The following is a 12,813-nucleotide window of genomic DNA, read 5'->3' as shown; positions in this document are numbered from 1 at the left end:
CAATGAAATGTGAAAGAAGGGAAGTGAAAGTTTATTATTTCAGTCTTTTTCTTTTTTCTATTTCCTTTGAAGTTCGTTTATTAACTCCTACAATATAAATAGGCCCACGGCTTAGGCTGTATTCACATTTTGTAAGTAATCATGATTAATAATTGAGTAGCCTATTTTTCAGCTGGAAATTGCACTGCGGGCTTGGTTTTGTTTGGAATCTCTTCTATGCAGTATGTTTTTTTTTAACCCGGGGCTCAGTCTGCAGACTGCGCCTGCAGGGCAATCCCGGTGCTGACTGCGCAGATAACTGCAGGTTGCTAATCGGCCACTAATGACAGTGAGCACAAATGTAATGTAAAAGGTTTCACATACTTGTTCTGTAGGAATCTGGCTGCAGGTGTTGCGTTGCTGGCTCCTCCCTTATCATCACATTATGTGAATATATGAGTCACTGTGAAACGCAAGTTGCAGTTCTATTGAGGTTTTGGTTTAGAGCAGTGTTTGGGGGATTTTGCAGTCTTTAGGGCGTATAGGGAAAAACTGTAGAGTATAGCACAACTAAATTCATTAGAAACGTTTGATCCGATTCAAAAATAACCTTTCGCACTTTGTCTTTAGGTGGAAAATGAAACCACAAACAGGATTACAATCTGGTGTGAGGGTTTAGCCTACTATATTTATTGTCATAATAACCTACCAGCTGCTAGGTGGAGTGCAGTACAGACCTCTCACCAAAATGATCATGTTGCCATGGAGATGACAAAAAAAAACTGGTTAGCATGTGAGCATAGAAGTTGAAACAGGTGTAAATATTGGCTACATTGTTTCAATTGTTGGCTCAAAGTAAACATTTTCCACAACTAAACAAAAGTGATGAACAAACAGTTGAAATAATAAGAAAAAAGTCATCTGAAGGGTTAAAACCTATGGATAAATAGTTGAGATGTCTTAGCTAAAATTAGGCTAATACATAAATGGTTGAAGGGTCCTGCTTCTGCCACTTGTGGTAAAGTGGTAATAGTGATAATAATACATTTTATTTCAAAGCACCTGTCAAGACACTCAAGGATACTTTAAAGAATGAAACCAAGTAATGAAAAAAAGCTATGAAAAAAATAGATCGCAATAGTTATATACACTAAATTGACCAAATCTACCTAAACAGAAATTATGATTATTATTATAGAATTATGATTCCTAGCAAATACTGAAGCCTACATCAATAAACACTTGGCCTCGTATTTGCTTATGAATACATGATAGTGTGTTGTAAACTGTTTAACCTGTCAGACAAAAGAAAAGTAGGGAGGTTTAGTATTGCTGATGGTGTCAAAAGCTATACATCTAATGAGATGATCTTAGAGCTATTTAACATACAATAACAGAGTAATATGTTCTAAACAATGTGGTATAATAATGCAAACCTCTACTGTAATAAATTAATTATAGTGGTATAGTGTGTGTGCAGTAGGTCTACTGTACAGGTTAACTCCCCCATTTACAATCTTTACACACACACACACACACACACACACACACACACACACACACACACACACACACTTGCTTAGGGAATACTTTAGGCACAAATGAAACAAATTCCCCCTCTTTGAGACACCACTTTCTGGATACCACCATCAATAGATTACAAATGCCATCCATATAATAAAAAAAAACACATCACACTTCAGATTCTACCAGCTAACCCTAACCATAACCATCAAAAATCAGTGTTTTACCAATTAACTGGTCCTGAATCTGACATTTCTCCCTGAAAGTAGCCTATTACACATGTGCAACACACACACACACACACACACACACACACACACACACACACACACACACACACACACACACACACACACACACACACACACACGCACACACACCTGTGAGCTCAGCAGCAGGATAATCTGATCAATAGAAATGATAGAATTCATCATATACAATGGAGGAAAGGTCTGTCTAATGGTAGACTGTGGCAGAGGCTGGACCTCTCTGTCTTTGTCCGTGTAAGTGGATTCCTCTCCTCTCTCATGGACAGATGCCTCCTGGGTGTGTTTATGTTGGTGTGTTGGAGTCTGCTCTCTGTGGTGTAATAACCCAAAGCCTTCAGGCTGATACCCACACATAAAAATACAGTCTTTCATTCTCACACACGCACACGCACACACGCTACCTAAGGGACTCGTTGCCGCCCACTCACTGAGCAGATATGGATTGGGCTTAAATAAAATTAAATATTTCTTTGTGTGTGGTTGTGAATGTCAATATTCTCCTCATCCGGCACATGTGAACTATGGGGATTCCCAGTTCAAATTACAGCACTTTAATCTCTTATTAGGGCCCCTGATCAAGTGTCTTTGGAGGGGCTGTGCACTCTGGAAGAATGAGGCTGAGACACTGATATACACATTTATTACGCTGTCTATAAGGAGAGGAGGCTGATATATGTGGAAACCACACAGGTTGGATGAACTACTTCACTGGTCTTAATGGTTTGGATGGCCATCTTAGTTCTCACTGAGCAATAAAGCTCTATAGCCTTAGAAGATTGTCCCTGATCACTATGTACACAACACTATATCAATGTTCTGTCTCAGGCCTAATCAATACCTATACAAGTTAAATATTGATCAGTATGAAACACATCTGCAAACTAAAAGTCACAGAGCGGTATTATTTTGGGCTGAATGTGGACATGCAGTTAAAACAATTCATTTTTTAAAGTTAATTTAATATTACATGCTCTGTTTACTTGTGTTAAAGCACAAACGATCACCACTTTGACCTTTTTCAGCTTCTAATGAAAAAATAAATCAACAGGCTTTTGTGTTTATGTGGCCTCCAAAAACACCTTTAGCTTATTTTTTTCCAGTTTAACAGCTCTACCGGCCAAACTGGTTAAAACATACTGGAGAATACTTTTTTTTGGTGCTATTTACCAAAGACAAGACTTATATCAATCTTCTTAATTCTTTTCAGAAATGAATGTAGGAATAAGAGTAAGTGCTTCAGTTTTACATTGGCCCAAAAGTGAAAAGGGTGTACAACTTGTATAGTACAAGGAGACCAGCACCTGGATTTTGTTTTCTCTCATTCATTCTTTCAGTCCTACTCCCAAACGGTCACAGTGACGACAAGTTTCCTTTCTGGATAAAGTGATTGAATGAGATGCTGGAATGGCTCCACGTTGATGATGTCAGCATCGCAGTTGTAATTTGGTGGTGATGCTTTACTGTCTCACACAGCTCAGTGCTGCCGGTGGTACTGCGCCACTGCGACGTCATCATCCAGCTTTATCTGATTTTTCTTCTTCCACTGCTGTCTCTCCACATAGATATCCAATCATATGGCTGCTTCTGCTGCAGCCTGCCAAGCTTATTACACCGAGGAGCTAAGGCTCATCTCTCCTGTTCTATCCAATTTATTTTTCTCTGTTTCTCTCTATGCAGTGTGGACTAATCTTCTTTTTTTCCTTTTCTGTTAATTTCCAGATATTGTAGCAAAGCGAGTCCCTGACTGAGGAGGAACATTTAGTTTTTATTGCATTTAGTATCATTCCCTTGTTAATGTATGTATTAAAGCGACTGAATACTTTATTTGAATGTTCAGTGTGGTCTATTGTTTGTGCTACATTAGATGCAGGTGTTAAAAACCCAGGCACAATACACATCTGTTCCTCCCACACACAAAAATACAACGTGTATGTGTGTGTGTGTGTGTCCATTGCATGCATCCCCATCTTTCAGCTCACCTCTTATAAGGCAGTACTACAGCACTTTAAAAGCAGTTCAAGGTGTGTCAAACTTAATAAATGTGATATGATATTTAAAAAGAGCCTTTAAATATGGCATTATATATATGGTGATAGAAAAATATACCAAAATGCAACACAAAAAAAACGGTGTATGTGGAGTTAGACTGTTAAGAAACTGGCAGAAAAAAATGAACACTTCCATTTTCCACTCTGAGTGCTCTTACTCTGGTATTTGTGCCAAGAGAAATTTCATCATTATACAAATCATTATAAGGAGACACCCTACACTCATGTGCTCTCTCTCTCACTGGAGATGAATTAACTGGTTCGGCCTGCTCAGACAAAGTACCTCCATCAGTGATAATGGCCCTCCATACTGTTTTTTCTGAAGTGATGGTGGCTGCAGGATATTGAACACTTTAATCATGTAAGACACTCAAAATGTAAACACACAACTTAACATACAGGCAACACACAACTGGCTACTGTCAGATCCGTGCCAGTTGTATATGTTCATAAAGCCTAATTAGTGTCCTAATTTCTGATGTAAGAGTACAATGAAATAGTGTGGCATTCTCATTAAGGATGTATTCAGAAAAAGGTGATTATGTGTACACATATGCAGAAATGTCAGTCTTCAAAATTAAACAGTGTATTTCATAAGAGATGTTTATCAGGTCTACAATTATTTTAATTAGACATTCTCATTACATTCTATTATTTGGCATCTATTATAATTTATGTGATAGTGAAAGCATTTCAGCTGCCTCATGATCAGTTCAGGAGAAATTAAAAAATTTAATTCTCACTTCATGAACTGTTGGATTGTATTCCAACTTTTCATTGAAGGTTAAAATAATAAACAGTCCCACAACTCCATAGAAAATGGATCTACAAGGTTAATTGGAAATGTGTTCTTTTTTATATGTACTTTTTTAGCTTATTCACTTTCTTGCCTTGAGGTAGACAGGAGACGGTTAGCATAAAGCCTGGAAACAGGTACCCTGACTCTATCTGAAGGTAAAATGGTCCACCATCCAGCACATTTAAAACTTGTTCATTAACATATTATATCTTATTTGTTTAATCTTTAAAAAAAAGAAGAAAAAAAGAAGAATTGTAATAATGACAATTTGCTGTTTTACAGAAAGTTATGTGCCGGGCTATTTCTTGGCCAGGAGCAGTGACTTCCTGCGTCTCCACTGGTTAAAGAGCCACTGTGAGGCTGTTTTGACTTGGTGGCCACACTTAGTACTGCAGTTTCACTAAATGCACAGTGGCCCAAAAAGCATATGCAATTATTAGAGAAGAAGCAGCTGTGGAAGCAGTGGGGTCCACAGACTTTTTGAAGGGTTAGGGTTGGCTTTTCATTAGAGACTGTCCTTAATTTAATTTAATTTAATTCAAATCACTTTGTCCCTGAGGGGCAATTTAAAAGGGGGATGACAGTAGCTAAAAAGAAGTCTGCGTCCTGAGGGGAGCCACTCAAATTCAGGAAACAGAATATGGGAGGGGTCCTGTAGAATCCTGCGTGCTGATTAAGTGACAGAAGCCCTCTGGCAGCCGTAGTAATTATGACAGGAGCAGACAGGTGACAGGTGACATTTTATTGCAACAAAGACCACATAGGGAAGAGATCAGGGTGAATGCTTTGGTCGACACAGGAGATAACCACCCGGTTACTATTGTAGCTTTACACGTGATGACGAATTCAAGTCATTTTAGCCAGAAAGTGTTGGAATGCTCAGACCAACAACGTACCACTTTGGAGCTCAGTATGCAGTTCTTCTGAATACATTCATAGCTAATAGACCCTCTTCACTGCAGACATTTTGACCTTTCAAAGCAGGATGAGCACAGCTGTAAATGATTCCATCATTCCTGTAACTGTTCTAGTAAGCTACGTCAGTGAGTGACCATGCACAGCATTAGAGCCCTGCAACTGGCTCACCTAAATGTAATGCAGCCAACATTAATAATATTAATTCCACCTGTGCTTTTTCTGCTTTGACAAGTCAAAATGTCTGTTGTGAAAAAAGTCTACTGTCTGGCAACTGCCTCTGCCCAAGAAATAGTCAAGCAAATAAGCCCTGGAAGATGTTTTTACACTTCAGTTTTTTCTATGGATTAAACAAATAAGATAAAGCAAGTCAATTAATGAGCTGGTAGACAGACTTTTTTTTAAACTTAGACAGATCCAAGCCAGCTGTTTCCAGTCTTTATGCTAATTAATTGACATTGACATGGAGACATGTTTGGTAAATAAATGAATAAATGTCAGTGCACCTGAGTGTGTTATCAGTGTGTTAATGAGTGTATTCCGCAAAATATCAAATTATTCCTTTAAGAAATTTCAGGCTACTAAACAGTGTTTTCCTTTTTATAAAGGTTCATTAATTGATGTTGTTTGTGTGAACAATTCTTGCTTCTTTTGCTGTAGTTTAGTTCTACCTTAAAGAAAGTCTACAGAACACAAAATGCACAATACAAAACTGTCTTCAGGGGTAATTTAGTTTACGGCAGGTGCTTCCACATCACCTCCATAGGTTTTATTAGTGTGACACTAACTGGTATTATTATCATCATCTCACCTCGTCCTTCATCCAGTGAAATCCACAAGCAATATTAGTCTGCACCTCTGAAGCAACTAATGTTAATCCTATTACGGTGCTTTAAAGTATCAGTTTCACATAAAGCATATTGGTTGAATAGCCTACTGAATCTGAGAGAGGAAGAAATCACATTATCTCCAGAATTTTGACAAGTTGAATGAAACCAGGAGGCTTAATAAAGCTGATTTTAAGCCCTACCCCACGAGACATAAGTATTAGATTTCATATCTCTATTATAGAGTCACATCATCTTTCATTGCCTGTAATGAAAGAGAAATTATGATTGATTTTACAAGCCTATATTCGCATCATTGAGATAATTGCTAAAATATCGGTGCAATCCAAAGAGAAAACACACGTACATGTATCTAGATTTCATGAAGGTTAAATTTCACAGACAGTGGGCAGTGTGTAGGATGAACAACTAAAAGCAGAGTTGCAGGCTATAAAGTTGTCTTAGGGGGAATGTGTGTGTGTGTGTGTGTGTGTGTGTGTATGTGTGTGTGTGTGTGGAGAAGGGGGCAGAGAGGAATATCTCCCAGAACAACTTGTCTCTGCTATTTTCACCCTATGGGTTTTTCTTTCACATCTAATGCACACCCTACCACAAAATATCCACAGGAAGGACCATTATACAAAAAGTACGGTACAATTTAGAGATACTATACTTGTACTTTCTATTTCTATATGATACTATTTTATACTACTACAGTACATTTTGGAGGGAAATGTTGGACATTCAGCTGCAATACATTTATTTGACAGCCTTAGTTACTTTTCAGATCAAGATTTGACACAATGGATATTATAACAGGCTTTTAAAACAAAACACATTGTTAAACCTTTTTGTCTTTTGACATCTTATAAAAAGCAGTGTGTAGTCGGCTCACATTTCAGATGTCTATGAGTTGTTAACAGCTCCACCAAATAGTGATTTTCCCTCTAAACTTCTCACATAGTTTCATTAGATTTTATTTTAGATTACGTGAAATAAATGTTTCACAGGGTCATGTTTTTTTAAACATACCCTCCAGACATGTTTTTAGATGAATATAAAATACTTTTCCACTTTTTCCACAAAAAAGTTATACATCTACACGTTCTCCATCATTAAAAATTCTAGAAAAATATATTTTGTTTCAAAGATTTAACTGCTGGACCCCACATGTGTCCTACTTCACTGTTTTGTGCACAGGTGGCTACATCATGCTGCAGTAGGTCACATACTGGACCTGGACTGGCTTCCACACTATACAGTATAGCATGTACAATTTTTGTCTTGGAACATTCAGAACCACTGAAATGTGTTCAGGTGATTTTCTTCACATAGCAATCTAAACCAGTGGTGGGAAGTAACTAGTATATTTACTCAAGTACTAAAGTACAATTTTGAAGTACTTTACTTGAATAAACGGATCTTCATCTCACTGATTAGCTGTCTGGCTGCAACTTTAATGTTTTGTTTCACTCTCACCACTGTCATAACTTTATTTTCAGCTACAACACGCGGCTGTTTTCAGAGGAGAAAGCTGTAAAGACCCACTGTACACTACCAGCTCTGCATCAAACGGCAAACAAATGCAGTTAGTGACTAGCTGGTGAACATAGTGATAATTTCCTCAGGAGTTGATAGAGACCAAAAACAAAGCAAAAAAGGGTGAATATTGGGCTTACACTCACCAAATGGTCAGAAACACAACTCCAAATGAATGATGATGTTGCTCTTTAACTGCTTAATGTGTAAATAAGTGTTGTGCTCACAACTTGTTTCCACATCCCCAGTTAATGCAGGTTTATCTTAAATGAATTGAAATAACAAAACTCTTAACATTTGAGTACAAATGTAAAGAGTTTCTCTGCAGTTTTTGTTTTATTGAACTATTATTTAAGACAGCTACCATTTAATTTTATCCCAGTACCTCTTTGTCTTCCACTGCTGAGTCTCACCCTTGTTTACTGGTTTAGCATTCTCCTTAACACAGCAGCAATCAGTCAATAATCATTCATTGAAGTGAGAAGAATTCGGCCAAGCTACACCATCAATACCACCAAAGACAACATCACAGAAGTAATTTTTTCACCCCCACCAACACAGCTCATGAGTGGATACGTAGCATCGGAATAAAAAAGACTTTCTAATTGGCAAGACTTGATTTGAGATGAATCACATTTAAAGGCAATTAAAAGCAGTTTGACACTTCAGTTAAACAGAGCAAGTGAGTAAAGCCAGAGGGACAGAAACATGGTGATGAGGGCACACTAATTAACTGATAGAATAATATGTCTGTCACCATCTTCTCCACCAAAGCTCACAAGCCTGTTTGACCACACTAATTGAAATATTTTAATTGTGAAAATCTGCTACAGTCAAACTCAGAGACCACCTCTGATTACTAACCAGCCGCTGAACACAAAGTACTGATTACAGGTGATGTCACTCCCACCTGTCATCAGTCTTTCATTAGAAGAAAAGGAAAAAGACTGTCGCAGCACTTCAGCATTTTAGACAAGCTGAAGCAACATTTTTGAGATAATTATATGTAATTGCAGTTTTTTCTCAAAATATGTCACTGAGTAGTAAATATGATGCAACTGTCTAATTCAACTCTAGCAAATAACTCAATTTTTTTGCAAATTATAATGAACACATTTTCTTCTGTATTTTTGTATGTCACAAATTCTGTGTTGATGTTTTTATGTCTTTTTTTTAAATGCATGAACTTGTTTTTGAGCGAGAAAGGGAACCTAATTAAAATAGAAAAATGACATCAGATTATTCAAGTTTAAAACTAAATGAAGACAGAAAAATAATCTACTAGAAAGTCAAACACAATCAGGACTTTTAAAAACATGAATTTCTTGCAGTCAGAAATGCATGAACTTTAGTACAAATATGTGCTTGGTGATCCCTTCACTTTTCAACTGGTTCAGTCATAAATCAAATGTTTCAGATATCGGACAGGCGTTGCAGTTGTATCATTTGTGATGCTTTTTTAGAACAAATTCACATGATAGATGTTGGTTACAGTCTGCATCCTCTACTAATGTAACAAATGTCTAAACTAAACATGCCACTCGGAGTCTACTACTTGTCTTATGATACTGTATGATGTAGTGATGTCTCTCTTTGGTGACTACTTAGCCTTAATAACACAATCCATCCTAATCTGTGTACCTTCCGTCCCTTTCAAGGTATTTCTCTTCCCTCAACTGATCTAATAGCTTGGAACAGTCCAAGATATGAGTCATTGGGTAGAGACTGGGTTATTATACTGTCGTAGGGCCGCTGTCATAGTCTCCATTTGCATACTCAGATACAGCAAGTCATAAGACATACAGTATTATTTCAGTCCTGAAATAATGAGTCATATTCCTCTGTGGAGATCCTATCTTTTATGTAAAAGACATGTGCAAGATTTTACTGCCTGCAGAAAAAGATAGTGCTTTATCTACAGAAACTGCAGATTATTGCATGTTAATTCAACATGGATGTCTAAGGTCGACTGTATTAGCCCAGACCAGTTTGAATTTTCATCTAGGTTTATGTAAGACATCCGCTAATTTGAAAATGCAAATGCAAAGTCCATTTCACACGTGATTCATTCTGCATATGGTAGTGCTTTGGTACAGTATATAGTATATGTATGTATGTTTGTGTAGTAGATTGCATATTTCATGTCATAGGAATTTGCTTTTTTTTTTTTTTTAAGATTTTTTAAAGATTTTTTTTGGCATCCTCTATCCTGTAGATAGACAGGAAACAGGAGAGAGACAGGGGGGCTGTGCGCCCATGAATTTGCATTTTAAGGGAAATAAGATCTCCAAAACATATTAAGGACAATAAGAGCTGTGCAAATGGAAATGAAAACGGAAGTTTTGTTGAATTTTAATATTGCAAAATGTTGAGGAAATTTGATTTCAGTGTTTTCCCTTTTCTTCAATTCTGAAGTTCCACCATCGTGGACAATAAAGTTGTATTCTATTATATTATATTATACTATATTATATCTAAAAGCAGAGATGCAATTGTTTCAATTAAAGCAATTTCCACTTTCCAGTTAATTTCCTTAATTAATTTTTTTAAATTGCATTTGAAAAACCGCTGTACAGAGCATGAAAGAGGGAAACATTTTATTGTATTCAAATCAGAGAGAGGAAAGGATCCCCTACACAGAATTAGTCATACGTGGAGAGACTGACTCATTTGATTGACTTAACAATCCTCCTTCTCTTTACTATCGTCTGGAAAATGAAGAGAATTTTAAGATCAATTCACTATATGTGTAACAGTTTCTTTACACCTTCTTGATCCTTCCCCTCTGCATTAATAATTCACCCTGAATCACACACAAACTACTGGATGCCTTGGACACATGTGTGGTGGGTAGGTACTCTTCCCCATCTTAGACTGCATATTAAAGAGAGGCACATAATTGGCTGGGAACACCTTAGCACCTTCAGGCTCTGTGGTATGCACATTAGTCAATGGGAGTGTGTGTGTGTGTTTTGGGGGTGTTGGGGGTGGGGGGATATAGGTGGAAGGTTGGGTAGATGTGCCCTTTACTTTGACAGAGTATGTGTTATGTCTTCTGTTTCTGTCTGTACAGACTAAGGGCACATGAGGGGGCATGAGCACTATAGGGGGATTGATCCTTAGAGAGGCAAGAAAGGAAGAACATATTGTTAGAAAGAATATGTTGCTCATATATAACACCACCTTGTCTGGATTTTTGTATTCAGGGCCAGGGTGAAACCTTAATGCCAGATGGGCAAGCCAAGCAATTTAATCCAGTGTAAGAAGCAGCTCTTGTCTCAGCCTCAGCCTCAAAATTGTGTGAAACTGATGTCAAACGCACCACAGCAGCACCAACTAAATATAAAAAGGTACATTAAGCTAGTGAGTCATAGTTACTTGGTTTATAATGTGATATGTCCTGTTGGTCATAAGGGAGGCCTCTGTATTTAGAGCGGTGACAGGCACAAACATTCACCATTTGGCCATTTAATGATGGGAGTGTTAAAGGTCAGGTGAAAATTGCAAATACAGTCCTCCTGTGTCAATTGATTCTCTCAGCCTTAATGAAAATGTGTTCTAATGTGTCCTACTGCTAAGGAAAATGGACCCTGTGAGCTCCCAATCAATTTAGGAGAGCACTGTGCACTTATTACTTAAAGCTTTTAAATATGACCTCCTGTAATGCACATTAGATGTATTTTTTCATTTTCACATAATGCCAAGAAATAAATGTTGCTGGTGTCAAAGCTCTGTTTACCTGGAATACAGAGTATTAAAGGACCAGTGTGTAAGATTTAGTCATTTCTAGTGGTGAAGTTGCAAATTGCACTAACTGAATACCCCTACCCTCGACCTCCCCTTCCAAGCTTGTGGGAGAATCCACAGTGGCCACGAAACCCGTGAAAAAAGTCAGTGTTTGGTTTGTCTGTTTAGGGCTACTGTAGAAACATGGCCTTTCTTATAGATGCCACTAAGTCTTACACACTTTTCCTTCAAAACTATCAGTTTAATGGATAGGTTTTTATCCCAATGGTTAATGTATTACTACCCAGTCCCAAAATACTAGAGTGTGGAGTTCCCCAGGGAAGCGTCCTAGGGCCTCTGTTCCTGCTGTATGTCAATTATTTAAAATCAGCATGCTCATGTGACCTCGTTCTCCATGCAGACAATTCTGCCTAACTTATCTTGCATAAAGATAACGTGTTGAAATAACCTTAAACTCAGAGCTTACATTGGTTGGCAGATGACTAGGATACAATAAGTTATCTCTCCATGTAGAAAAGATTCACTATTTTTCTTTTATTTATTCCACTTCCTTTTCCCCACTTACCTCACTTCCTTTCTTCTCTTTTCCTTCTCACTAATTGGCTGTTTGGGTCACTCCTCTGTCACCCCTGACTGTCCTGATTGACTTCACCTGGTACACTTTTGAATATCTGAGCTGTCAAGTTTGTCATGTGCTGATGACAATCAGTGTCCCCTTCCATCAAGGACCACAATGGAAATAAGCAAACTATGTTGTATGTTACTTTGTTGTGTTATCCATCCTGTATTCATATTGTTTTTATTGTTGAATGAACTCTATCAATCAAAATTGTTGTGGCTTCAAGGGAGCCATGTGTTGTGATGTGCTCATGCTTAGCATAGAGTATCTGCAGTCACATCACCAGTGTTTACTATAAATGTACCATCTGTGCAGAACTTATGATAACAGGCTATTTAAAGTCCCATGCTGGGATCACAAAGCCTGCAGTGTCACAAACTACTGTCAGTGAGGCCGGCCTGACACAGAAAATGTGTGTTTTTTCATAACAGGAATGAATAATCTCTGAGATGGAAACTTTTAATGCTTTGAAAAAATAAAAAAATTTGAAGGTCTGCATTGGAAGAATACTGATAATTATTTACCTCCAGTGGTCATTATAACACCA

Source organism: Scomber japonicus, chromosome 12, assembly GCF_027409825.1.
Source record: "Scomber japonicus isolate fScoJap1 chromosome 12, fScoJap1.pri, whole genome shotgun sequence".
Lineage (NCBI taxonomy): Eukaryota > Metazoa > Chordata > Actinopteri > Scombriformes > Scombridae > Scomber > Scomber japonicus.
This window is presented reverse-complemented; position numbering follows the sequence as displayed.